The sequence below is a fragment of the Marmota marmota genome, unplaced genomic scaffold, assembly GCF_001458135.2.
Source record: "Marmota marmota marmota unplaced genomic scaffold, marMar, whole genome shotgun sequence".
Taxonomy (NCBI): domain Eukaryota; kingdom Metazoa; phylum Chordata; class Mammalia; order Rodentia; family Sciuridae; genus Marmota; species Marmota marmota.
The window spans coordinates 2873513-2899537 of NW_026000021.1; positions in this window are offsets into that span (position 1 = coordinate 2873513).

Here is a 26025-nt window from a genome sequence, read left to right on the forward strand (position 1 = left end):
TACAATGGTCAATCCAGAGTCAACTCTTGCTTTTGAGTTAATTCTAGTCTCAAATGATTTGTTGTTTTGACTATTTTGCTGATATGTAGAAATTTATCACTTATTTTCTGTTGTGCAAGAGAATTCAAATCCCTTTCTCCTGAGTTTCTCACATTCCCTAAGTTCAGCTATTGGTCCACCAGTTTTGGCGAAGATACTCAACCAGGAGGAGCACTAAGATGTGATGAATTGGATTTTATAAACTCCTGCTGCTTTGTGACCTCTGTTGTGTTAGAAGCAAGCATAAGAACAAAAATATTAGTTCCCTTTCTACCTAAGACTTTTGCCTATATCTATATGCTGAAAGTACATGGGCCTCATTAGAAGGCTAGCACAATTACTGCCCCTTTTGATCGATTAAAAAAGACTTCCATTGGACTCATTCAAAGTACTCTTTTAAATAAATTCTGCAGACTTACATTTAACAATGGCAGATTAAACTTGTCTTTAACTTCTTTTCTTTACATTTCATGATACAAAAAAATGGAAATAAATAGAAAATAAAACTCTGTCTATGGAGTATTAAGTACATATTCATATGTCAGAAATATAATCCATAAAATAGGAGTTCCAAAAACTATATTAATTGTACCACAAACCTCTGCAGAGTGGAAGTGCCTAATTAAGGGACTAGTAAATCTGAGTTCAAATATCCATTTCACCACTCTATGGTTTACATATAAAGTATCCCCCAAAAGCACACACGTGAAGCAATGTAAGAATGTTCAGAAGTGAAATGATCAGGTTATTAGAGCTTAAATGTAATTAGTGGATCAATCCACTGTGTATGAATTAACTGGATGGTAACTGTAGGTGGGTAGGGGGTGGCTAGAGAAAATAAGTCACTGGAGATGTCACTTTGGGGTTTATATTTTGTCCCTGGTGAGCACAGCTATCTCTCTGCTTCCTGGTGCCACATCCTGAGCTTCTCTCCTCTACCTCACCTTCCTGCCATGATGTTTTGCGCTGCTTCAAGTCCAGATCAATGAAGTCGGCTGGCTATGGGGTTAACCAGCCATAGAGTGTATCTCTGAAATGGTGAGCCAAAATAAACTTTTACTCCTCTACCTTTTTCTTGTCAGTTCTTTTGTTCACAGTGATTTAAAGCTGACTAAAATAATCACTTATTATCCATGTGACCTCAGACAAGCTACTTAGAAACATTCGGTGCCTCCGTTTATCCTGTATAAACTGGATAGAGTTACTGGGTACCTCATGTGGGTGCTATGAAGATTGAGTGCATGCATGCAAACAACTTGGAACAGTGTCTGTTCTATTTTAAGCACTTGAAAATAAACTGCTCGTTCTTTTTTCCTGCAGAGTAGATGAAGCATTGGGTTTTGCTAGGAAGTCATAATGTGAGGAGTAATCTAATGAGTCTAGTTTAGAATAACAAGTTTGGCAATGGGTTCTAGGAAGTATATGAGCATTTCAAATATCATGGAGTGTCAAGAAAGACCAATCAAGGGCTGGGGATGTGGCTCAAGCGGTAGTGCGCTCGCCTGGCCTGTGTGCGGCCCGGGTTCCATCCTCAGCATCACATACAAACAAAGATGTTGTGCCCGCCGAAAATTAAAAAATAAATATTAAAAAATTCTCTCTCTCTCACTCTCTCTCTCTCTCACTCTCTCTTTAAAAAATAAAATAAAATAAAATGTTTAAAAAAAGACCAATCAACATGAGGATAGTTGCAGGTGCATCATTATTGAAAGAAGAAAGCTGTTGAAGAATAAGAGACGATACATTGTTCAGGTTGTAGGCAGACTTGCTACTCTTGATCAGCAGAAAAAAACTGAAAATCAAATCATCCCATGAAGTCCTTTGACAAAAAGAGAGTGGGAGTTGTGACGAGTTTTGTTTTTAAGCATTGGAGACTTTCTGTTGGCTCAGAGTAGACTCATTCCTGCCAAGTCAAGTGTCAATGTGAAAATGAACATTCAAGTCCAAAATTTAGGCCTCTGTGAATGATAGGAGCTTAAAATGAATGAAAATAGTGTTTATTTGACACTATTTTTTTAAATTATCAAGCCATGGAAAATATATCCATTTAATGAGCATTAAAGGAAAAAAATAACTGGAACATAGCTTTTTTTAATATTCCAAAACTATAAACATCCCAGATGCTCACCATTTAGCAAAATGGATCAATAAATTATCATGTATTCATATAGTAAAATACAACTTATCAATAAAATTAAGTGAAATAATGTGGGCAAGAAGGATAAATTAAGAAAAATCATACCGAATGATAAAAGCCAGACTCACAATGGGATATGTTATGATTCTGTTTTTATGAAGCTCAGGAAATGACTAAGCTATTCCATGATGAAATAAATCATAACAGTAGTTGCCTCTGGGGAGAAGTTGGGGAATGACTACAAAGGGACAGCAGGAAATCTTTTATATCTTGATGGGGGCTTAGTTCAAGGGTGGATGTATAAAATTGTCAAGACTAATCAAATTATACCTTTTATATAACTGTTCATATCTAGAAATTTCACATCTTATATGCATGAATAACATTTCAGTTTAAATATTTTTAAAAGAAAAATGGCTTATAAATAATAAACTGAGAGAAAGAAAAAATATACCTGAAATATCAAAGGCACATACAGAACATTTACAAGAATATATACACTAATACAAAAAAAGATGAACTTCATAATATTTGGATTCAGGTTCCTCACCCACAGTACTGGGGAGCAAATCCAGTGCCTCGCATATGCTAGGCAAGTGCAACATCACGGAACTGTATCCTTGGCCCTGGATTAAGTTCATTTTGCCAATGATCAAGTAAAATTATAAACAGATTTTAACCAAATAAATAATGTAGGAAAGATCAGCCTGTTTAAAATAAGAATGAAACGAAGTGCAACATGTGAAAGAAGAAATGTTAATGTTGGTAAAAGAAGAAGAGTTAATTGGATTTAGCTTAGGCAAAGGGGCAAGGAAGATATAACACTCTCCAGAAACACCAGGAAATGTGAAAAAGAAAACAAAAGTCAGACTAAGCAAAATGAAGTGAACATCAAAAAATTATAGAATGGGGGGCGGTGGTAGAAATAATAAACAAACAAGGAAATCAGCAAAAGCCTAATTGCAATTATAAATAACAGAATGAAACAATGAAACAGATGTTTAGTGTTTTGTGTGTCTGTGTGTGTATGTGTGTGTGTGTGTAAATGAAGAAAGCTTTCTAAAAGCTGATGAAGGCCTGAATTTACTGATATAAAGAGTAAAATATATGTATACTAAGAAAAAAATAAGGACTGAAAAAAAATTAGGGCATCACCAAATAAATTAATTTTCATAAGTATAAAAATCAAATTTTATAAAGTCAAAACTAAAACCAAATGCTATAATTAGAAATATGAGAACATTAGGATTTTTCAAAGAAACATAAAATACTAAACAAAGGCAGTATTCCAAAAGTCATCAGATAAAAAACTGTAATTTCTAAGGTACTGTGTATTGATGCCTATTTTAAACAATGTAAGCAACTGAACTATATTTTAAATGTGTAAAACAATTGGAGATGCAGTTTTCTTGAGCTGACCTGACACCAGGGTATGAAATTATGTTTCCCATCAGTGGTCAACTTACAATATAGCTTCCTCTTTATTGTCTGTCCTTTGAGTCCGCTAGCTTCTGAAATATCAAACAGAGTTTGAAATAATTATGTTGTCTTCTTACTTTCTACTTAAATGAAAATAATTTTCCAAAAAGCCCCACATCTCAATTGAAATGAGTCTAATAAATCCATTGCTAGTAAAAGATGTTGAGAGGAGAAAGAGAAAGAATAAATGATAACAGTGGGGCTTCTAAAATGGGAAGATAATAACAATGAGGAGCATTAAAAAGAGACATAACAAGGTGAGGGAAGGAGAGAGGGTGACTAGCGGCATCTAGATGATTTTTTTTTCCTACTTGACATTTGTGTCATAATTTCCAAACCATCTTTTGAAAAAGAGAATGTTTAAAAAAAAGCTTCTCCATGACTGATGTTGTACAAGTGTTTACATATGGAATCAAAATTTGGCATTGGTTTGTCTAATGCAGAGTACCATGCTGTTAAGACGATAGCTTTGAATTTTGTTACATGTAAATTCAGCGGCCAAAAAGAAGCAAAAAGAAATCCAAGAGAATTAGAATGAATTGTTCTCTACCTAGGCAGCACTGCTTGGATATCCTGCTTTTTCCATTCCTCTAGGCTTTTAATTTCAGCACAACTGAGCTGGACAGTTCCCTGTGCACTGCTGTGTTATGTGCTCTGAGACCAGGGGAGGCAGCTCAACACTGTGCAAAGAACAATCCAGCCAAGTCAATGGAGCAGAGTCAAGGGGTGAGGGATGACCCTCTCTACCAACCAGGACCTCAGCCTGCCTGGCTTCTGTGGTAATCTTCTCAGCATCCTCTGGTGTCTTGAGCTGCAGGAGTCAACAAGGAAAATCAAATTAACAATGAGCCTGTTTTTTACTTTTCTTTTGTCTTTCTTTTTCTTCTTTTATTTCTGCTTCCTAAGATCACAAACAAGCTACCAACAGGAAAATTCTTACTTCAGGGAGATTGGAAATGAAATAATGTCTCTTTGGGATATAGAGGTTAGATGATCCTGGGAGCAGTGAGTCAAAACTAAGAATATAGGTTTAAGTGTTAAAACCTGGGCTTATCTCTTGGTCTAAGGTAACACGAATACCACAAGAATACCACTGTAAAGATTCAAGTGAGGCAGATAAGGCTCTTGTCTAGATCACAGACAACTTTCCAACTAAAATATAAGTTATTCTTGGGTAGATAAGAAAATGAAAGCATATAAATGCCCCCAAATTTCCAGGAAATGTTGCAAAATAAAATGATAAGGTAAGTTATGACGTTAGCCCATGTCCCTTTTCACAGAGAGAGGAAAATAATAAATTGGAAAGCATCAAACTTTGCTGTTTGAGGCAATGGAATGATTGGTAATGGTGACTGCTTTCTGAAGCAACACATTAATGAGATTCCATTTAAAAACACTTTCCCCAAATGCCTTTGGTTTATTTTCTCATTAAACAGAGGTCTCAGAGTGGCAGCTGTTACTTTGTTGGGTTAATGATAGTTGAACATGAAAAAAAAAAATCTAGACTTTGAAGGAAAGAAATGACGGGAGCCTGGGAGATAAAACTGTAGATGAACAATTGTTTCCGATAATCCATCCACCCAGGATAGTTCAAAAATAGTTTATTTCTGATAAAATGTCTTTTTAACTTATACCTTATTCTTTTTATAGTTTTTTTTCCCCTTTTTTGTGACCTATGCAGAGCTCACTTCCCAAGGGAAAGTTTGGGTCAGGCGTTCACATCCCAATCTTTCATGGAGGAAGAGCGAGGGTTTTTGATTTAACTCTGAGGACAGTTAGGTTCCCTCATTACCATGCAGGTAGGTCTCCAGAGGTGGGCAAGCAGTGAAGTGTCTTGATTCAAGGGACTTTTTACATGAGCCTGTTTTAAAAGCATGGGGCTTGATAACTTCTCCCATCTGTTCTGCTAGGGCCACCAAAGTCAGAACAAAAACAAACCAGCTCCAGGTACGGTACATACACTGCATTTGAATTTCCTTGAGCTGAACAGACCATACTTTTCAATGTTTTTAATGTCTAAAGCTAACTTTTTGTAATCTTCTAGTTCAAAAAAACACTTTTGCACTCCTCTGGGATAGAAATAAAATTACCTCTCCTTATCAGGGAAAATGGAGGCTTAAACGTTAAATAGCAAGAGTAAAATCTCAGCATTAATAAGGAAAAAAAAGCTAGAATTTGAGTCTGGTTCTAGGAACCATTTTCCTTTGTCATATGGGGCCTAAATATGGGCCCTGCTTACAGGTTCTCATCAAGTATGAATCATCAGATTATTCATCTCTAATCAATTCTATGACCCATAACTCCCACATTATATTTGCAAAAGAAAAAAAGAGAGAGGTAGGAAAAAAGTATTTGCACCAGAAATAGCTCCTAAGTTTAAACAAGAAGGATAAACATATGTCTTGTATTTTTAATAAAAATTCATACAATTCACACATCATTGCTAGTTGTTGGTAAACTTCACTTTAAGAACAGGACAAGTTATTTCCAATACATTCACTTTGAAAAGCCAAAATATTTAAATGTCCATTAGAACAGAATTTGTACTCACTTAGTGAATAATACTACTCTGAAATATTTCTTAATCAGGATATCTGGAGATTTCTGAAAAGCCTAGATGGACAGCAACCATGGGAGAAGAGAGGGATTTAGCAGAACCCAGGGCAAGGAGCAGGAAAAATGAAGAGTGTTTTGAAGGCACAAGTCTCATAGACTCTGATAATGAAAAGAAATAACAGAAATAATTGAGACAGGAACTCATTTGGGGGATGCTGTTCCCATAGTTAACCAAGATTAATCAGTGACAAGGATGACCAAAAAGGGAGAAGTGTGACAGTGGATTAGTTAGATGAAGGAATGACATACAAATGTAGGAGAGTAGGGGCAAAGGGAAAAGAAGATGCTTCTGGTTTGCTGCCTTCATAAATTCTGTAGTGTGGGAGACCAACCTTGCAAGTGACTGAGTCATACTCCCCAGCTGGGTGCTGAGGCACTCAGTCACAGAAATGTGGCAGAGCTTTCCCCACCCTTCTTGGGTTCGAGGGTCAGTGTCTCAGTGCATGGGTGTGTCTTGCTACAGCCCCATGGGTGAAGCTACGCTCACCTGTTCCTTTGTAATATAACCCCTTGCCCTGTTTAGGATAGAATCTTCCATGGAAGTGCCTTGTGTGTGTCCCCTTCTCTTACTGTGCCCTTGGGTGTGGCCTACCCAGGTGTCAGTCAACCTGCTGACAGTGGACATCATGAAGATAGACTCAGCCCCCTGAAACCTGACCCCTTGCCTCATTTGAATAGCTTCTCCTCAATAAAAGGGGTCAGTGTGTGCGCTCTCTCTCTCTCTCTCTCTCTTTCTCTCTCTCTCTCTCTCTCTCTCTCTCTCTCTCTCTCTCTCTCTCTCTCTCTTTTCCTGTGGACCCTTAAGGTCAGAGGAGCCTTCACAATGACCCCAAAGAAAAAGGTATTTGTATCTCTTGTATGGTTATTTTGTGCAGCCCAGTCAGCCCAGTTCAACTGGAGTAATCCCTGAGCTTTTTGTCATGAGAACAGAAACCCGGCACTGTAGTTGTTGATATAGAAGAAAGAAGTACATGGGAAAATTACAGTAAAATTATTAAAGTGAGTGGCACAGAAAAATCAACTTCCAACATGGAATTGAAAGAAAGAGTCCTGAACAGACATGCTGAATACCCAAGTAATGTTATCTTGAATAAATAAAACCTCAGGTATTAAGGATTTTGAGCTGAATCTTCAGATTTTGCAAAGAAATGATAATGATTTTGTTGATGATATCAAGGAAAGGTACTAAGACTGTATGAAGCACTTTATGTTAGTGATTCCAGTGAATGCATTGTAATTAGATGCATCATGGTGTACAAGGTCAAAAGAATAAAAATGTATGAATTGTTGAGATTAACCAAAAACAAAAAGAAGAAAATGCAATGAGAGATGAAAAATATAATGATTGGTAAAGCAACATAGGCTTGGTACTACTTCAGGCTTGGCAACTCTTTTCTAACAAGGGCAGAAAGTAATTAATTTTAACTTTGCAAGCCATATGGTCTCTGTCAAACCTACTCTACTCTACCCTTACAGTGCAAAAGCAGTCATAGCCAATGCTTAAACAAATGAGCATGATTCTATTCCAATAAATCTTTATTTATATAAACAGATGATGGGCCAGATTTGGCTTGTGGGCCATAGTTTGCTGAATTCTTCACTATATTGTTATGTGCCAAGCTATATGGGCAATGACCAAACAGACTCAGTATTATTCTGAGACACCATGTCATGTAAGAAATGCTTCTCCCATGGGAAAATCCCGCCTCTGTACCCAAGAACAGTTGCTTAGCTTAGCATGTTTGGCAACACAAAATGACAATTCTTACATACTGTACTTGTGCAATGTACCCTAACTGCATAGAATGTCATAAAATATTTGTCTAGACATTAGTAACCATTCTTTAACGTGTACTCAACTATGGCCATTTTGACCCACTTCCCCTTCTGCTTAGGATTTTGGATCTCATGATTTTTGTTTGTGGTTTTGAATCATAGCAACCTCCACTTATGATTAGTGTCCTGACATGCTTTACTTGTCATTTTGAGCTATAAAAGGTGTGCTGTAACCCCTGGAGGGGGTCGAGGCTTGCAGACTTGCAGACTGCCCAGGTCCTACCAGCTGGTGTCCTACCAGCTGGTGAATAAAGTGGTTTCATGGTCTCCTGCTTCAAGATTGGCTTGTGATTTATTGCAATCTCGCCATAACAACATTCCTCCAACTGGCGGAGAAAAGAGGGTATGACCACTAACAAAAGGGACTGAACAATGGATGTAGTAATGGCTCTTACCTGTAATCCCAGCTATTCAAGAGGCAAAGGCAGGAGAATTGCAAGTTCAAGACCAGTCTGGGCAATTCAGCAAGAACTTGTAACTGTAAAAAAAAAAAAAAAAAATGCTAGAGATGTAGCTCAGTGGTAGAGCACTTGGGCGGCCTTGGATTTCATCTCTACTACTAGGATATTAAAAAAGGACAGCTTATCTTCAAGCAGGCAGACAGAAAATAGAAAGTTACTATGTATAGAGATAGGACTGGCTGTCAACTATGTGTTTAGGGCAGATTTGAGAGATGCCTCCATTTCCAGGTAAAACTGTATTTCATTTATTTTAGAAAGTTAGGATTTATAGAAGATATCCCTTCCTCTAAATCATGAAAGTTACCATGCTTTTATGGACCCATGTTTCCACCAGGGGCCCCCTATCTGTTAATTCTTATGAAAACAACCTGTGGATTTAGAATTTTCAATGGACTACAAACCTTTGAAATGAGGAAAAGGAGAAATTACCCCTTCTGGTTTGCTGCCTCCCATAAATTCTGTAGCAGTTGATATAGTTAAAATAATTTTACTTCCAATACTCTTTTTTCCCTGTGGGCATCATTTTTGTTTGGAGGTTACTAATGATGTTAGATTTTTTTTTTAGGAAAGAGCTAAAAATCCACTATAGATGAGTACAAGAAAACATCTGAATATATCAGATTGTCAAAACACGTTTCAGGTGTGGAGAACAAGGACATTGCTGGGTCTTCTGCAGAAATGGAATGGTGTGTGGCTTTTGTAATGAGAAAGGTCTTATCTATGCAAAATGCATGAAAGCCTGTCAGCTGGGGAAGGAGGCAGCCCCATGGGGCCAGCTAAACCTGCAGAGAATGAAAAGGGATGTGAAAGAGTTGAGCTGGTCACACCTGCCCCAGTGAATGTAGCTGTAGGGGAAGAGCAAGACTATGAAAGGCACTGGCAAGGAGACATGGAAAGGAAAATAAAAGAAGAGGATTTCAAGTTGTAGATGGAAGATGTTGCTGAATGCACAACATAAAGTAACTGGGGTGGACAATACATAGAGCAAGGCAAGTCAGGCAGGGGAGGCGAGAAACTGGCTCCCGAAGAGGGGGGAGACCAGCAAGGATTGTTTAGAAATGGACTCTGAAATCCACAGGAGAGAAAGTGAGGGGAGAGACCCTTCAGAAAAACAGGGTAAGAGAAGGCGGAATGGAAGGGAAGGGGCAACTTAGCCCCAGAATAGAGGGCTCCCCAGGAGATCCACAATAAGATGGCCCAGGAGAAAATAGTGGAATCTGATCTCAGAGGAAACGGCACAAATAAGTCAAAGGGGAAAATAAAAAGGGGAGTTCAAAGAAAGTCTCCAAAGAGTATTTTCAATTGACCCAAAAATGTAGCAAAGCATCACTGAAAATAAGAATATGTACACCTGCCAGCAGAGGAATAAAGAACTCCAAGGGAAGGACAAGGAAATGGGAAGGGAATGAACATTTATTATATTGGCTTTGTGAGTAACCAGAATGTAATTTAGGTTTTAGAAGTTTTGAAGGAGATTTGTTTTCTTTTCTAGGGAGGAATTATAAATAGCTCATCATCTTGTTCAATTCTGGTAGCAATTCACTCAAAATTACTCTACAAATGTAAGATATTATTATATATAGATTCAAATTTATATTCTAAAGTACATATTAGATGCTAAGTACTAAATGTGAGGAAAGGTGAGTAAAGTATATATATATCTATATATATATATATATATATATATATAGATATATATATATATAGATAGATAGATAGATATATAGATAGATATATAGATATATATATATAGATAGATAGATATATAGATATATGGAAAACTACACACACACATATATATAATAAACACACACCTGTATGTATGTGTGTATAAATGTATATACATCTGTAGCTATGTATTATGTGTGACCACACAAGTATAAAAGATTAATAAACAATTTTGAGTGCCTATTACATACTCAATTCATTTACTAAAATAATGAGAAAAGAATAATATTGAAGTATGTTTGAACTATTGTTCACATAGCTTGAATACTCATTTACTAATTAGAGAGGCAAATAACAAAGTCACATCTTCATCAACTGATATCTCATTGATGGAAATGAGAAACAGAGCTTTAAGATTTATGACTGCCATATTGTTATTTTCAAAGTTAACAAGTATCTTTCTCTTTGGGGCAGAATCACTGCTGAAAGTATCATACATTTTGACTATTTGTCATCAATTAACTATTTGACTTCTCCACAAAGTCTGAACTTTTCTTAGTTTCTTTTCATCTATCTCTTACCCATCCACACTAAAGAAGATTTGAGTTCTTTCCACGATCAGAGAGATGTGGGGTACAATAGGTTATGATAGGAGTAGCAACTGCTCCTCTAATTGACATCACATGTAAACATCACAGAAATCGCCTCCCTTTTGATCTATCAGCATGGCAACTTCAGTGAGACACAGTTGCTGTTTTGTTTTTCTTTGCTTTTACAATTACAATTACTGGACATCATCATATAGTATAAAAGGTTAACATCAATTTAATAGGAAAAATGAAACATCCAACTTAAATAAGAATCTGTCATTTTGGACTGATTAAATTTGGAACCCCACTTATGGCTCAGCATTCACTTTTCAGAGGGAACATTTGGCCTTTTGGTTTTTGGGGATTGGCTTACTTCTCTTAGCATGATATTCTCCAACTCTATCCATTTACCTGCACATGCCATAATTTTATTCTCTTTTAATGCTGAGTAATATTCCATTGTGTGTGTGTGTGTGCATATGTATATGCACACACACAAACATAAATACACACCATAGTTTCTTTATTCATCTATTGAAGGGCATCTAGGTTGCTTCCACAATTTAGCTATTGTAAATTGAGCTGCTATAAACCTTGATGTGGCTGGGTTACTATAGTATGCTGTTTTTAAGTCCTAGGTTACTATAGTATGCTGTTTTTAAGAGGAGTGGGATAGCTGGGTCAAATAGTGGTTCCATTTCAAGTGTTCTAAGGAATGTCTATACTGCTTTTTCAGAGTGGCTTCATCAATTTGCATTCCTACCCATCCCATTAATGAAACACTGAATGAATCTCTTAGAAGATGATCTTATCTCAGAGAAAAGATTGGGGAATCATTATCAGGAACATTTAAATATATGCCAAATATATGACATAATGTGAGAATGATAAATATCATTTACTTTTCAGTAACTTATCTAACTGTATACTTTAAAAACTTTAAATATAAATCGTTCTAAAAAATTCCAGGACCTTAAACAGATGGCTTGGAACAAACAGAAACCATCCTTTGGTTCATAAGTGTTCACTGAACATGTACCTTTGTGCCAGGTGCTTTAGAACACATATACTTTATGCGACAGTTCTTGTCCCAGTGTATTTCCAAAGGAAATACTTATAATTTAAGTTCATATATTTAAAGAACAGCTATTACATGAACAGTAACATGAAGCAGCATAAGAAATATAAAACCTCTCAGTATTAATTTTATAGTAAATCATTATAGTAGCTATAATGTTGGTTGTTAGCTATTGATAGAAAATAGGTTGAGTTGTAACTCCTGAGATCACTTATTTTAAAAATGTCTGAGTAATTGAAAATGTCCTCTGGAAAGCTTAAAACTGTATCTCCTTTTAAATTTCATATGAATTTCAAATCCCTAAGAGAGAAACATTTTCATAATGTAATTTTTCCAGACTTTCTTCTCAGAGTCTAAACAGCTTCAAGTTTGAGACAATTTTCTCCCTAATCATATCAATATTTTAGGTAACTATAATCTTCATAGTGTTAAGATAAATCAAACTTGCCTCAAAAAATTTAAATTTGGGTAGATTCTTCTTTGGACAATTTATCTGATATATTCCTCTAATTCTGAAGGAATATACTCTTCTTAGAGTTCAGAATCTTATTGAATTTCTGAAAATAAAAGTGCAAGCAACTCATTCTTTTTGCCTGTGGGAAAGGAGTGGGCAGGGATAAATAAAATCCAAGAGTAATCCCTGAGACTCATTTTAATGATTACTTTCAACTCCTTAAGAAAGCTTTTGTTAGGGGTGCTTGCTTTAGGCAGGCAGGAGTGACTGCAGTTTTCCATCTCATCCTTTCTCCCCAGCCCTGGGCCCCCGGTGAAATGAAGAAGAGGCAGCTCTCAGAACACCAGCAAAAGGGAAGTTTTCACATGGAGTATAAAGTATAAATAAAAACAATCAGTCTCCCCTCTGCAATTCCATCACACTTCTGGTTCTCTTCCCACACTGAGGTTAGGTCAATAGGTATGCCTAAATGTATTGCATTCGATTCAGTGAACACAGGTCTACTGAGTGTTGTCTATGTGCAAATACTGGAAGCCTCTAGAAAAATAATGTATGCTTATTTGTGCATGTCTTGCCTTGGAACAAGCTCCTGGCATTCTGGAGATTAGAATAGTGAATCTTAATAAATAAATATGGGACTATAATATTCCAGCCAATACATTATCCATATTGGATATCCAATAAGTGTCTATTTAAAAAATTAGAGAAGAAATAATTATAGGTTAACTATACATATAAGAAACTAATTATAAAATTCATAGGCATATTTTAAACTTCAATGCCATTTACTACTTTGCTACCACTTTCTACTTCACTACTTTTCAAATATTGCAAGAAAATAAAATTGTTATTCATTTATTAGAAGAAGTCTGTGACTGCCTTCCAGATATCATACATCTGACTCACAATGCTATCCCAATAGACTTTCTCTCCAAGCCTCTTCCAGATTACATGCTTTGGATAATGATAGTTGATGTGAAGTGTAAAGTTTACTGGTAAATACAGGGGATCATGGAGAGGAGAAAGAAGTCAAGAGAAGACTAGCAATCTTCTATGAGAAGAGTGAAAGCTGGGGAAAATTAACAGGGGCAAATATGGATTTCATGTGTATGTAGTCAGTAGGTCCCAGTCACAAATCTCAGTGAGCTACTAAGCAGAGATGCTTCAGAATAGCCCATTGTCAGGACTTCCTCACCTGATGTGTAGGATGGTTTAACTGATCAGAAACTAAGCCAAGTCCTAAAAATGGGCCTGAAGAAAGTATCAGGGCTTTAAATTCAAGGGTCTACACTAACATGCAAGGAATACTTTTGGCCCACTTAGTCCCAGTGCTAGTCTAAAGAAGGAAGATTGGGAAGCGGCCTTATTTAAAACATTACATGAAGAAGTAGCTTCGCCCTTATTTTACCATCTGTCCTTGCCAGGATAGACTAGGATCTTTGTACTGAGTCCAAAATTGGGGCCATAGCAAATAAAAATAGGAGATAAATTTTTTGTCCTTGAGGCAACTGTCTATGAGCAAAGAATACATTAATGACTTGCAAAATTGTGAAATGTGAATATTTATTCAAAATAAATAAAGGAATAAAGATGAATATATAAAGACCAATAATGCTATAAAATTTAAAATCTCTAGAAAAGTAACATTGCATTTTTTATTGATTAACTTTATGATACATCTCAATATTTTTTCTTCATTTTTTGATGGATAATTCTGTTTACTTCCTTGTATAAAAATGCAATAATTTTCAAATAGTTGTGGAAATGATAAAAGTCAAATTTTCTTCTTTCAAATAAATTGAGAATTCATTTTTATTATTGATGATAAAAATGAATTTTCAACAATTAGTTTATCTCTGGATTTTAATATAAGAATTTACAAATTTCTCAGATTTATCCATTCTTTATTTGAGTTTACTCTTCTGGCTTACATTAGTCTGTTTTTTTTCCTGTTATTTTAATTTTGATATTCTCAAAAAAGTAATAATATAGTCATAAAATTTAAGTGATATGAATTTTAATTTTATACATGTAAAACTTTATACTTTTAGATACATAACATGTAAATACATAAAATTAGGTTATATATATTTATATTAAATTAAGCTATGTATTTTAATGACTAGATTAGTCTTATACTATATAACTGTATTTATGAAAATATGCAGAAACTTTATCACTGAAGCACTCATTTATTCAAGCTAGGCAATTTCTTGTGGCATTCCATTGGTAAACATAAGACTTTGACAAGATGATGTGTACCAAGATGTGACCCAATATATGGGAATGCACAAAACACAAAATTTCTTTTTGGTAGAACACGTTTATGTTGCACATACCAAGAAATTCTGATATGTTCTAGTTCATATAATTTCTACCGAATAAGAGGAGTATATCATTATATGAAATAATTACTATATAGCACTATCAAGCAGTTTTTTGAATAAGAGAACATTTCAATTTTTTTCTAGGCATCAGTGAGTGGTTACTCATGTATAAATTAAAGTTTATTTGCTTAGTAACTAAAATAAGTCTCTAAAGTTCTAGTTCTTTACATTTCATTTATTTCCTCTGCCACTTACAAGTTTTGGGTGCCTGACACTGTGAGATATGTCCATATAATGATATGATCTCTTGCTTTTTTTTTTCCCCTGGGTTGTGACATAAGGCATTTGGAATATTTTTGAAAGATATCCCTATGCAATAGTGGCTAGCATAAACTATAGGGAAATAACTTTAAATTACAAACTTGCCATGTACACTCAAACTGAATACTTGAATTTCATGTCATCTTGGCCAGATGTTACAATTGCCTATAGTCAGACCAGTGCAATTTGCAAGTGGGCACAAGAAAGAGTGGAAAGTACCAGCAGTTTTAAGCAATTGAGGTTGCATATTTTTCCAAGTTTCAAGAAACATATGCTTATATAAATGTATTTCTTTGGTCCCTCCCAGAAACTTGGAAAAGGCTCCTGCAAATGAGGGGCATTGATTTCCATTAATTTCATGGAAAATCCACACCACTGACTAGGGAACATCAGAGTCCCTGACTTGGAAGCACTAAGACTGCAAAAATATGGAGACGAAGTATGCATTTCATTAAACTAAACAAACAGGAGGCCCTTTTCCTGAGGCTCTCTTCACACTTTGAGTTCCTAAGTAACAGATGGCAAACTAATTTGACATGAAAGCAAACCAAACCTGAGAAATACACCTTTGCAACCAATAGCTGGTTATAGCCGATCATAAGCTGCTGAGTGTCAGCCTATCACAGGCAGCCAATTAATCATGCCATACCCAAATAAGGCCAAAACCTAGCTGTAACCAACCAATACATTTTCTTACTTTGCCTCCATATTTGGTGTAATAAAGCTGTCTGCTCTCAATGCTGGGTACAGCTCTCTGAGCTGCTTCTGGTTCTAAGTACTACTCTATTCATGAACTGTTTGCTCAAACAAACTAAGCTAACTTTGTCTAAAGTTTTTCTTTCAATATTTTATATTAAATAAAGTATGAATTTCCTCTGTTGTATTATCCCTCAGAATTAGATAACCACATATATGCATCCATTTTTATTGCTACATAATAATTTATCATAAATTTAGCAGCTTAAAACAGCATATTCTTATTATTTTACAGATCTGTAGGTCAAACGGACTGTGTAGTTTGTGCTTAGTGTCTCGAAAGGCTGAAATCAATGCATTCCCCTACTGGGTTCTTACCTGATAGGTCTAGGCAACAATCTGCTTCCAGGCTTATTGAGGTTAGAGGAAGAGTCCAGATCCTTGCAACTGTAGGCCTGAGGTCTTGGTTCACTTGGTTCACTTAAACTCTTAATTCTGGGATCTGAAAGCATTGGCTTTGCTCCTGGAAGGTTCCTGCATTACTTTTCATATGTGAGCCTCTCCAAATTCAAAACAACAGTGTGTAGAATCCTTCTCATTCTTCAAATAACTCTGACTTCTTTCTGACCTTCCTACCATCAGCTAGGAAAACCTCTCTGCTTTTAAGTACATGTGTGGTTAGATCAGTAACACTAAGAAAATCTCCCTGGCTTCAAGTCTATTGTACCATGTAACAGAATAATTGAGATATCTCATTATATCCCCAGGTTCCAGGGATTAGGAGGACCATCTTGTGGGATAATTCCAGAAGTTCTGTTTACAACACATATTAAACAGAAAATTAGTTTTCTCTCCTTCCTGATTAATGAGTTCTGCCCCATGCCAGTCACTTTGATATGTGCTGTTTGTATTCTTTTTAAAGCCAATGAAGTTGGTGCCAACTTATACAAAGTCAAAAATTTGCATAGTACCTTAAATGTATGGAAGAAATGTATAACTTTTTTTAGTTGTTCCGGTCTTCCTGTATAACTAAATTATTTTCATTCAGTGGACTAGTTTTAATATTAATCAGTAATTCAAGCATTCTATTTAGGCAAAAATTTACAGTATCTTGCAGTCTTTCAGAATTATTTCCCTCCCTGTCCTTTCTGTGATACCAATTGATGACATAGGAGAGGAGGGTAGCTTGCAGTTAAATATGCTGCATAGCTGGTTTTCTATGCCAGATTCTGCTGAACCCTCCAACTCCTGCAATGCCTCTGCTTCATTCCTCTCCTCTCCCTCTCTCCACCATATCCATCTTTCTTCCCTATTTTGCTCTTCTTTCCCCCATTTTCTCCTCTATTCTCTTTCTCAGTCGTTTGTATTCTGAACTCAGCCCACCTAAGCCCTTGTTAGCACTGAAGAATATCCTAATTTAACTAGGGGCTTCTCTGACACCATGGTTTCCCTTAACTGTTTAAATGCATTTCCCACTTTATTAATATCTGCCTAAAATGAGAGAAACCAAGGAAGGGGCTGGACTGCCTATATTCTCTTGCCCTATTTCCTTTCTTTTCCCATAGTAAACCTGAGATAGAAGGGAAGTCATTCATTTCTTTCACTTATTTTTTTCTCTCTGCCTGAGAGATTGTCTAGCACATCCATTCTGGAGGGCCGTGTTCCATCCTCTTTATATCATAAGCCCCACTTTACCCCCCGATGTTTGCACAGACTGGTGGTAGGAGTGTAAGAGAGAGCAAGACAATGTTTCTCATCCTCACACTATTAATATTTTGTACTAGATAATTATTTGTGGAGTTTCTCCAATGCTTTATGTTAGCAGAATCCATCAGACACCAGGAGCAGAATCTCTTCTCTTCCCAGTTTTAACAAGCAAATATGTCTCTAGACATGACCAAATATCCTCTGGAAGGTAAACTCACCCTCATTTGAAAACCACTGATTTAGAGATAAAAGGTAACTAAAAAGAACTTATTAAAAATATAATGCTGCCATTGAGTATTCTACTTTTAGCTTAAGAATAGAAAAGTTAAAGAGAATTAAAAAAGGTCTCAGGCAGCAAAATAGAAAGCACAATCAAGTCTATTCCAGATTAGGTGACCCTCACGTAGCAATAGGACCACAGGAACGTAGCGGAAAGAAGTGCAAACTGGAGGAAAGAGCAACATGAATAAGTTTTTGAAGCTCATAAATTAGTTGAGCACCTACCCATTCTAGTGAGTATCGCATTAGCTGGAAATATCTCCTAGAGGGCAGGAGGATACAATATAGGGAGGGCGCCCTTAGCATCTCAACATGCTTGATTATGAGACTCTGAAGTGCTAGTGAATCAAGTGGCACTTCATTTCCCACAAACAGGAGAGAAAATTGGATGCCTCTGATTGATGCATAATACATGAATGTACCTTATATGTAGCATTTCTAAGGCCTTTAGAAATAGCAATGAAAATGTTTTAAATAAAATTCTTTCATTTATTCTAAAGATAATTTTCTGAACCATGTGCATGCTAGAAACTTGGAACCTCATCTGAGGATGAGGGTATGGCATCTTTTTCTGGTCTCAGGTACCAACATCCAGCATAGGACCTGGCATTTTGTGTAAGGGACACACACTTTTATGGGATAAACTCATGCCGTCGCAGTGCCTCCTTCTTCTGACCTTATCTTAGTAGCCAAATATGACATCCTGCAATTGTGTTTGTCTCCCTCCCTTTTCTTACACTTTCCCATTTTAGAAATCTTAAGTCTGAAGTTTACCTCACAATGACCATTGACCTGCAGGAGGAGAATTCTGTTCTTAAACAAGTGAAAGCATTCTTATGTGAGTGACAGCCTGGGAGAGCTATGTGAGGAGGAAACCTCTGTGAAAGGCCAGGTCTTACTTAGCAAGGTGGATCTGTAGAGGCATACCAAGGGATTAAAAAGGCCTGGGCTCTGAAATTACAGTGTTGGGTTAAAAGTAACTTCATGGTTCATCAAAAAGTTCTTAACCTCCCAGAGAGTGGTTCCTCCTTTTGCAAGATGGTGTTTGAAACATCTATTTGAATTTAAATAAAACCATTGTCATATTACTATTTATATTAAAAAATATCAGTTTTGATGTGACCATATTATTGTATATCTCTGAAATGAAACTCAGGAATGACATCACATCTAATTTTTCCTCCCAAAACTTTTAATTTTGACTATGAAACTTGAGTTTCTGAGGATCCTTATTCTATTTTTTAGTAGTTTACTTTCTTTGTGGAACTTTGTCTCCTTAAACAAAGCATTTAAATTACTTAACTAAAGGTGTTTTTTTTTTTTTTTTTTCTGGTAGTGTTTCATGAAAACAAAACACTAAAGCTATCTTGAGATAGTTTTAACATTTTATATTGAATTGGTTTTTCACATTCATTAATCAATTACTCTTCTACTCTAAACTTACAACAAATATATGCCTCTGCATTTAATAATAATAATCCATCTCACTTGTGAACTTGAGAAGAGATCATGAGGTTTGAAATTACAGCAGTATACAAGAGGCCATAAGCATGTTTCCCTGAATGTTCTACAGACTTTCCACCACTAACCAGATGATCTTGGGCTATTTGCCCAGCCATTCTCTGCTTCAGAGCTTGATCTGTGAAATGGGATCATAATGATACTACCTACCTCATTGGGAGCTGGAAAGTATTAAAAGGGTTAATACATTTGAATTATTTTGAACAGTGATTGGATTATAATGTGTAATACATATCTGTCTGTTCTTATCATTCTTGAAAACTATGAGCTTGACACTTTTTCCTGCTCCAGTAGGAGTGGGGAGCAAAGTCTTGTGATGTATTAAGAATGTGTTGCATGAATGGCAGAATAGGAAGCAAGGGCTATGTATTCTCCATCTGTGAATTTGCCCACGACCCTTTGTATATGGTGGGGCATGAGCAATAGCACTTCTTAAAATTATACAGTTTGAAAATTATCTGATTTTTTTTCCTCTTTTAAAATATATTTGCTATACTCTAGAATCTATTTAAGTCTTCCATGGGTGCTCCCAGAGCTGGTGTGCAAAGATGGAGTAAAAGGAACTGTCCACCTAAGGGCAGGTGATAACAAAGTGAACTATCTGTTCAATAATTATAAAATAATCTAATGAAATCAGTATGGAATTATAATAAAATTATATAAAAGTTAGTCCAGTTTTATTATCGTTATGCTCCAGCAATTTTAAGCAATGTCAGGGGGAAAAATCCTTCTTCATAAAAATATTCATGAAAAATATTCTGCTTGTTTAAATGCTGAACAGGTACTATGGTTACTGTGAAGTGCTTAGTAATATTTACTTGAGCTCCAAATTAATACACTGTTAATATATAACTCAATAAACATTGTGTTCTACTGGATGGTAATTTGTAAGACTCCTAGATATGTAGTTGGACCCAACCTGCGTACACTCAGATATACACACTCTTCTTCATAATGAGCAGTAAGTGTGGGGAACAATGCAAAAGCATGTAGCCTGGCCTTAGATGCAATTCTTGACTTTGCCCACTGTCATACTATGTATTTCTGTATTGAGAGACCAAATTTGAAATAAACAAAGGGAGCACAATAATTTTAAAAAGAAACGGGACTTGAGTTGTTTCCGCCAAGCGCATTGTAGGTGCAAATCTTTCTATAAACTTTGAGGAGTGCCCTTTTTCAGAAGTATGTTCCACACTTTTTCTTTTCGATTTATTAATAAAATAATGAATTACATTTTTTTTTAAAGTAAGGGTTAGGTTAGGGGTGTAGTTCAGTGATAGAGCACAAGTTTAGCATGCATGTAGCCCTGGGTTCAACCCATACTGCCCAAATAATAATAATTCAAGTGATTACTCTATTAGTTTTTAATAATTATTTACTGGCATGGTTATAAACTGGCAAAATTCAATTCAAAATTATTTATTTTCATGATTATTACTGAGAATAGCTTGGTTTTAGAGAGGAGGGAGATGCTAAAACCTGAGTCACTTTAGGTGTCATATATGATCAGTATCCCTCTTCTTTTGGACATCCTATTGCCCTGACTTCCTCCCTAGACTGTCACTTTATTGGGGAGAAACTACTCGGTAACTGCTGACTTTAATACTTTTCCCATCTATATTATTATGCCTTTAAGCAAGTCAGTTTCTAGTGGTAAAAATGGCCCTGAATTTTATAGAAATGAACTCCATTTGCTTTTGACAGTCTTATAATCATTCTTTCATATTAAAATGTAAAAGTAACTCCCATGATTTGCACAGAAGGGTAGATACCTCTTCTTAATAATATGTGAGTTGTGTTATTGAGTATAATAATCATCCATCAAAAGCTGTGATTTGCTAAGACTTAATGTAGTATATTGTTCCTTGCATCAAGGAATTTACATTTAAAATTGATATAATCAAGGTATACAGATGGTGAGGAGAATGGTGCCAAATGGTGATCTCTTGTGGGGGAAAATGACTTTTTAAAAAATGTGTTCACACAGTTACACAAATATATAGTGTAACTATAAAGTCATGCAACTGATTGTTAAATAAAAAACTAATTATATAAATGTCTGACTCTTGTAAGAAGGCTCTTTGGGGGACTGTGTACATGTTGCAACAATGCTGCCTTTGTATCATTTTTGGAGCTTTCTTTGGAATAGAATGAGTCTATGCTTTATGAATTTTCACATATTGACATATGTCTGTGATCTATCACCATATGACTGCACTCAGATGTATTCTGGGCTTGTAACTAGAATTTAAGTTTTGTAAAGGCAGAATCTAAGTTGAATAAATGGTCTGCACATTTTTAAACCAATTACCAGGATTGGATATAGAACAAAATATGTGACTAGGTTAATCATTCTCCAAATTCAGATTTTGTGATGGAATGACCATTTTCACAGTATTTTCATTACAAATGAGTCTAATTTTCCTAAGCTCATCCATTCTCTGGATTCCCTGGCAATGAAAGCAAGGTGCTCTGATTCACCACCACGGAGGCTTTCCCCTGCCTCACTGATGCCAGTAAGAACATACCTGCCAGGGTACTAGTAGTAAGAATGGGAATACACAGAAGGAAGTGTTGCTTTCTACAACATCCCATCGCAATTTAATGAGTGTCTACCATAAACCAGTTGTAGTGAAAGGGGCTAGATGCAATTGAATTTTACAAATGCATACAAAGGGTGTAATTTTCAAGAGGTGTAGTCTCTACTTTCCAATAGGGTTAGAGCATTGTGATAAAGGTCAGTCTTACTGGGAGAACTTCAGCTAGACATGCCAGTCTTGTGGGATTGAACAGGAGGGACTTTAATACTTGAAGAAAACTGAGGACCTGGATAAAGAAAACATTCTAACTGAGCAAGGGCAGAGCAGCTTCCCCAAGCATGGTAACCAGACCTCAGCAAGACTCTTTTTAAGAGCTGTCAGACTTTGGAGAAGACGAGGCAGATACTTCATGAAACCTGAAATCCTAAAGAATAAAGCTGTGAATGCTTCCTTCTCATTACTGCTCTTTCACATAGTTCATGTGTCGTGATGCATATGGGCAAGCAGCATTGGGATCATCACGTTCTTCATAGTGCCCGGTTCTCCATTCCAAAGTGAATGACAATGAAATCTGGAAGAGGTACTTCTACTAAGTCTCCATCTTGCGAAAATTAATTTTGCTTTAAAATTAATTTTAATTTTAATTTATATAAATTATATGAGTGTATTGTATGCATACACTCATATAATTTATATAAATCTATGATGATCTCATACTATGGATGTTGTTTTGGTATTTATGTGCAATGTCTTTACTTTTTTCTGTGTTTGCCTTCCTACCCACCCTCATTTGGATAAGTTATATTAATCATCTTAGTTTTATTCTTCCATTTTTTCATTTCTTTTTGCATATACACATTCACATAAATATGCAAATACTGGATTGAATAATGTGTGTAATCACAAATGCATAGAGAGCAATCATAATTCTTTTTTAAAAAAATGGTACCATATGAATATTTTTTTCATCTTATCAAACAAAACTCCATTGGAAGCATCAAGTTAACTGATGTAACTATAACTAATTTTATATTTTAAAAAATATTCCATCATGGGCTGGGAATGTGGCTCAAGCAGTAGCGTGCTCGCCTAGTATGTGCGGGGTGCTGGGTTTGATCCTCAGCACCACATAAAAAAATAAAATAAAGATGTTGTGTCCACCAAATACTAAAAAATAAAATATTAAAAAATATATTGTATCATATTTCCCTAGGATGAATATTTACATTTTTATTTGATTCATATTTCTTTTCAAGAAATAACTACATTTTACATTTCAGCAATTTTATGTGATTTTTTAAAATAATATCTCCAATAGCAATAGAATTTTGCCAATTTTCAAACATTTGTTATTTTGATACCAAAAATGTGCAGATTTTATCTTTTAGATTGTTAACTACTTTACAATTTAAGCAACTTGTCTTATGTGTGTTGATAATTTAGATTTGCTCTTCTGTGTCCATTCATATCCTTTGACCAATTACTGATCTCTTTTTGCTTCTTCTAATTTAGCATCATTAAAAAAAAAGTTTCTCAGTGAGCAACCTATGGTTGTGGATTTTTGCCCTGGGTTGCTGACAGCAGCAGAGATAGTTGTGATGGTAGTGTTGTGTGTGTGTGTGTGTGTGTGTGTGTGCGCGCGCGCGCGCCTGTATGTGTATGTTTTCTAATGTAGATTTTTTAGCACAATTGGCTGGTAAAGTTGCATACACTTTTTAGCGCTCTAGACACGTACAAAGTTATCCTTTGGAATGGTTATCAGTTCACATAAACATTTTCAGTGCATAAGAAAGCTTGAGTCTTTCGCAGTCAACAATATCGAGCATAATATTTGCTGCTTTGATAATTTAAAAATGTGATTCATTGTTCTAGTTTGCATTCCTTAGTTTTAATTTACTAGTGATGTTTAATACTTTTGTTTTTAACTATTAGTATTCTATTTTAAATATCAGCCCTACATCAAATATAATACTTATGTGCATATTTATAGACATAAATTATAATTCTGAAATGCAATTATTTGCATGTGCTGTAAAATACAATTACCAGATTTGTTCTCTACTACTGTGAACACTAGTGGATTCTTTTAGGTGTATGTTTCTTTTAGACCAAGATAAAAGTTGTCTATAGACTTCCAAGCCAGTGTATTTTTAGACCATTACATGGCTTATTAGATTGTTAATGCTCTATAGCCTTTTAGCTCTTTCCCTACAAATGAGCTGCATTTGAGCTGGAGGGTGTTGCTTTAATCATTTTGAATATCTATCTATCTATAATCTATCTATCATCTATTTATATATTCAAAGAAAGGAGAGGAAGGAAGGAAAGATTAGAGTGGCTTCATTATCAAAGAACTTTAAAGATTTTTAAACATAAATTAATTAGAGGAGTATGTTTCAAGCTGCTAGAGCTAAACGTGAGAGTTGGGGGTGGGGGTCAAAGCTCTTTGCCTCCGCTTCAAAATAACTTATCATCTGCTTAAATGTAGAGTGCACAGAAGTAGCTGTCTCAGAATTTTGATTTGAGAAACATGAAAAGATATGCTAATCACAAGAGGTGAGTCCTTTAGGCAGAGATTAAAGTCAATAGCACTACTCAATTTCATGTTTTCGGTGACTTTGCTGCAGTACTTGTCACCTTCCCTGCTGAGTGGGTATGGACAAGTCTGTCTTGTTTGCAAAGTCAAAGGTGGAAGGTGCCAATGACACACTGTGGGTGTTGTGAGGTTCATCCAGGAGAAACCAAGAAATGAGCCTCCAGGTGAGTTGCAGATGGATAGCCTCAGAAAGTGGGCAGAATTTTCTGGGAATGTTGGTTCTGGTCTTTCTGTCTGACTGTGTTTATGAGTTCCAGCTCGGTTTTAGGACCAGTTGGCAGAGCCTGCCCTCTTTCCCAGCTGATAACCTTCCTCAGCCTGTGTCTAGCCAGAAGTAGCATATGGCCTATACTCCTACTTGGTTCACTGGTGCTTGCCCGACCTTCTCCCAATACTCATGTTGAGGTAGGCAGCTTTCTTCAGCATTCCTGTAGCTCCCTGATCTTGATTATACCATACTATTTAATGCACTAAATGGTTACTATTTATCTTATTTATTTACTTATTTTCATTCCAGGGACTAAATCCAGGGCTTCTTAAGTGTTTTGCTAGTTCTCTACTATTGAGCTATCTCCCCAGCCCCTGTCTTCTTCTTCTTCTTTAAGATATTTATTTCTTAGTTGTAGTTGGACATAATATCTTTATTTATTTATTTATTTTTTAATGTGGTGCTGAGGATCAAACCCAGGGCCTCGCACTTGCTAGGCAAGCGTGACAGGCGAGCATTCTACCTCTGAGCTACAGCCCTAGTCCCGTGTCTGTCTTCTTGATTGACTATTTCAATATAGAAATCTGTTTCCCTTATGTCTAGTGTAGTGTTTTCTGCACAGTAAACACTAAGAAATGTGTTTATAATAAATGAAGTCAAGAACACATGAATATACTTTTCAATTTTACCAAGTCTGGGTGCCAATGCAGGAAATAGAGTATCAAGAAATGATACCCAGAATTGTGCATGTCACACTCCTAGGGAAGCTGACCCCGAGATGGAGATCAGCATGTAGAAAGTCTATAAAGTTCTGCTCTCCATGTCAGCTCTTGTGGGAGTAAATGAAGGAGAGAAGGAGCAGAGAGAGTTGTTGCTGCCAACAGTCACAATGACTTGGCTGCCCCCTCAGGGAGTTCTGCCCCTGTGATGGTTCTGCAACGCTGTCAACCTTCAGGCCAGGCTGCCAGGCCTTCACATGCACACCTAGTCCAGGATCATAAATTTGCTTAATATAGTTGCTGCCTCAGTCCCCATTTTTAGACCCGACATATTTTTTTGAAACTGGATTGTACTCTGTCAACTTTGGCCTGATTAAAATTTCTTCTCCCCATGTAGTTTCTTGGGATATAGCCTGCTTGTTTCTTATCCCACCAACCCTAAACCCCAAACCCAACACACTTTAACTGCTGACTATAATAAAACCCAGTGTTCAGCACCAAATTCACATACATAGATCCCAACTGTACCATGTTATTTTCAGCCAACCAATGAAGAAATCCCTGCCATCCTGGGAAAAGACAAATTGTTAGCAACCACACAATAATAAAGTCACAGTCAAAGAGGTCCTTTCTTTTTGTCCCCTGTCGACTGGTTAAGCTCATCTGAAATTTCCATCAGAATCCCATCAGCACCCCACCCTATCTGAGACCTGAGAGTAACATGTTTCTCCTGTTACATACATTTTGGTTTTG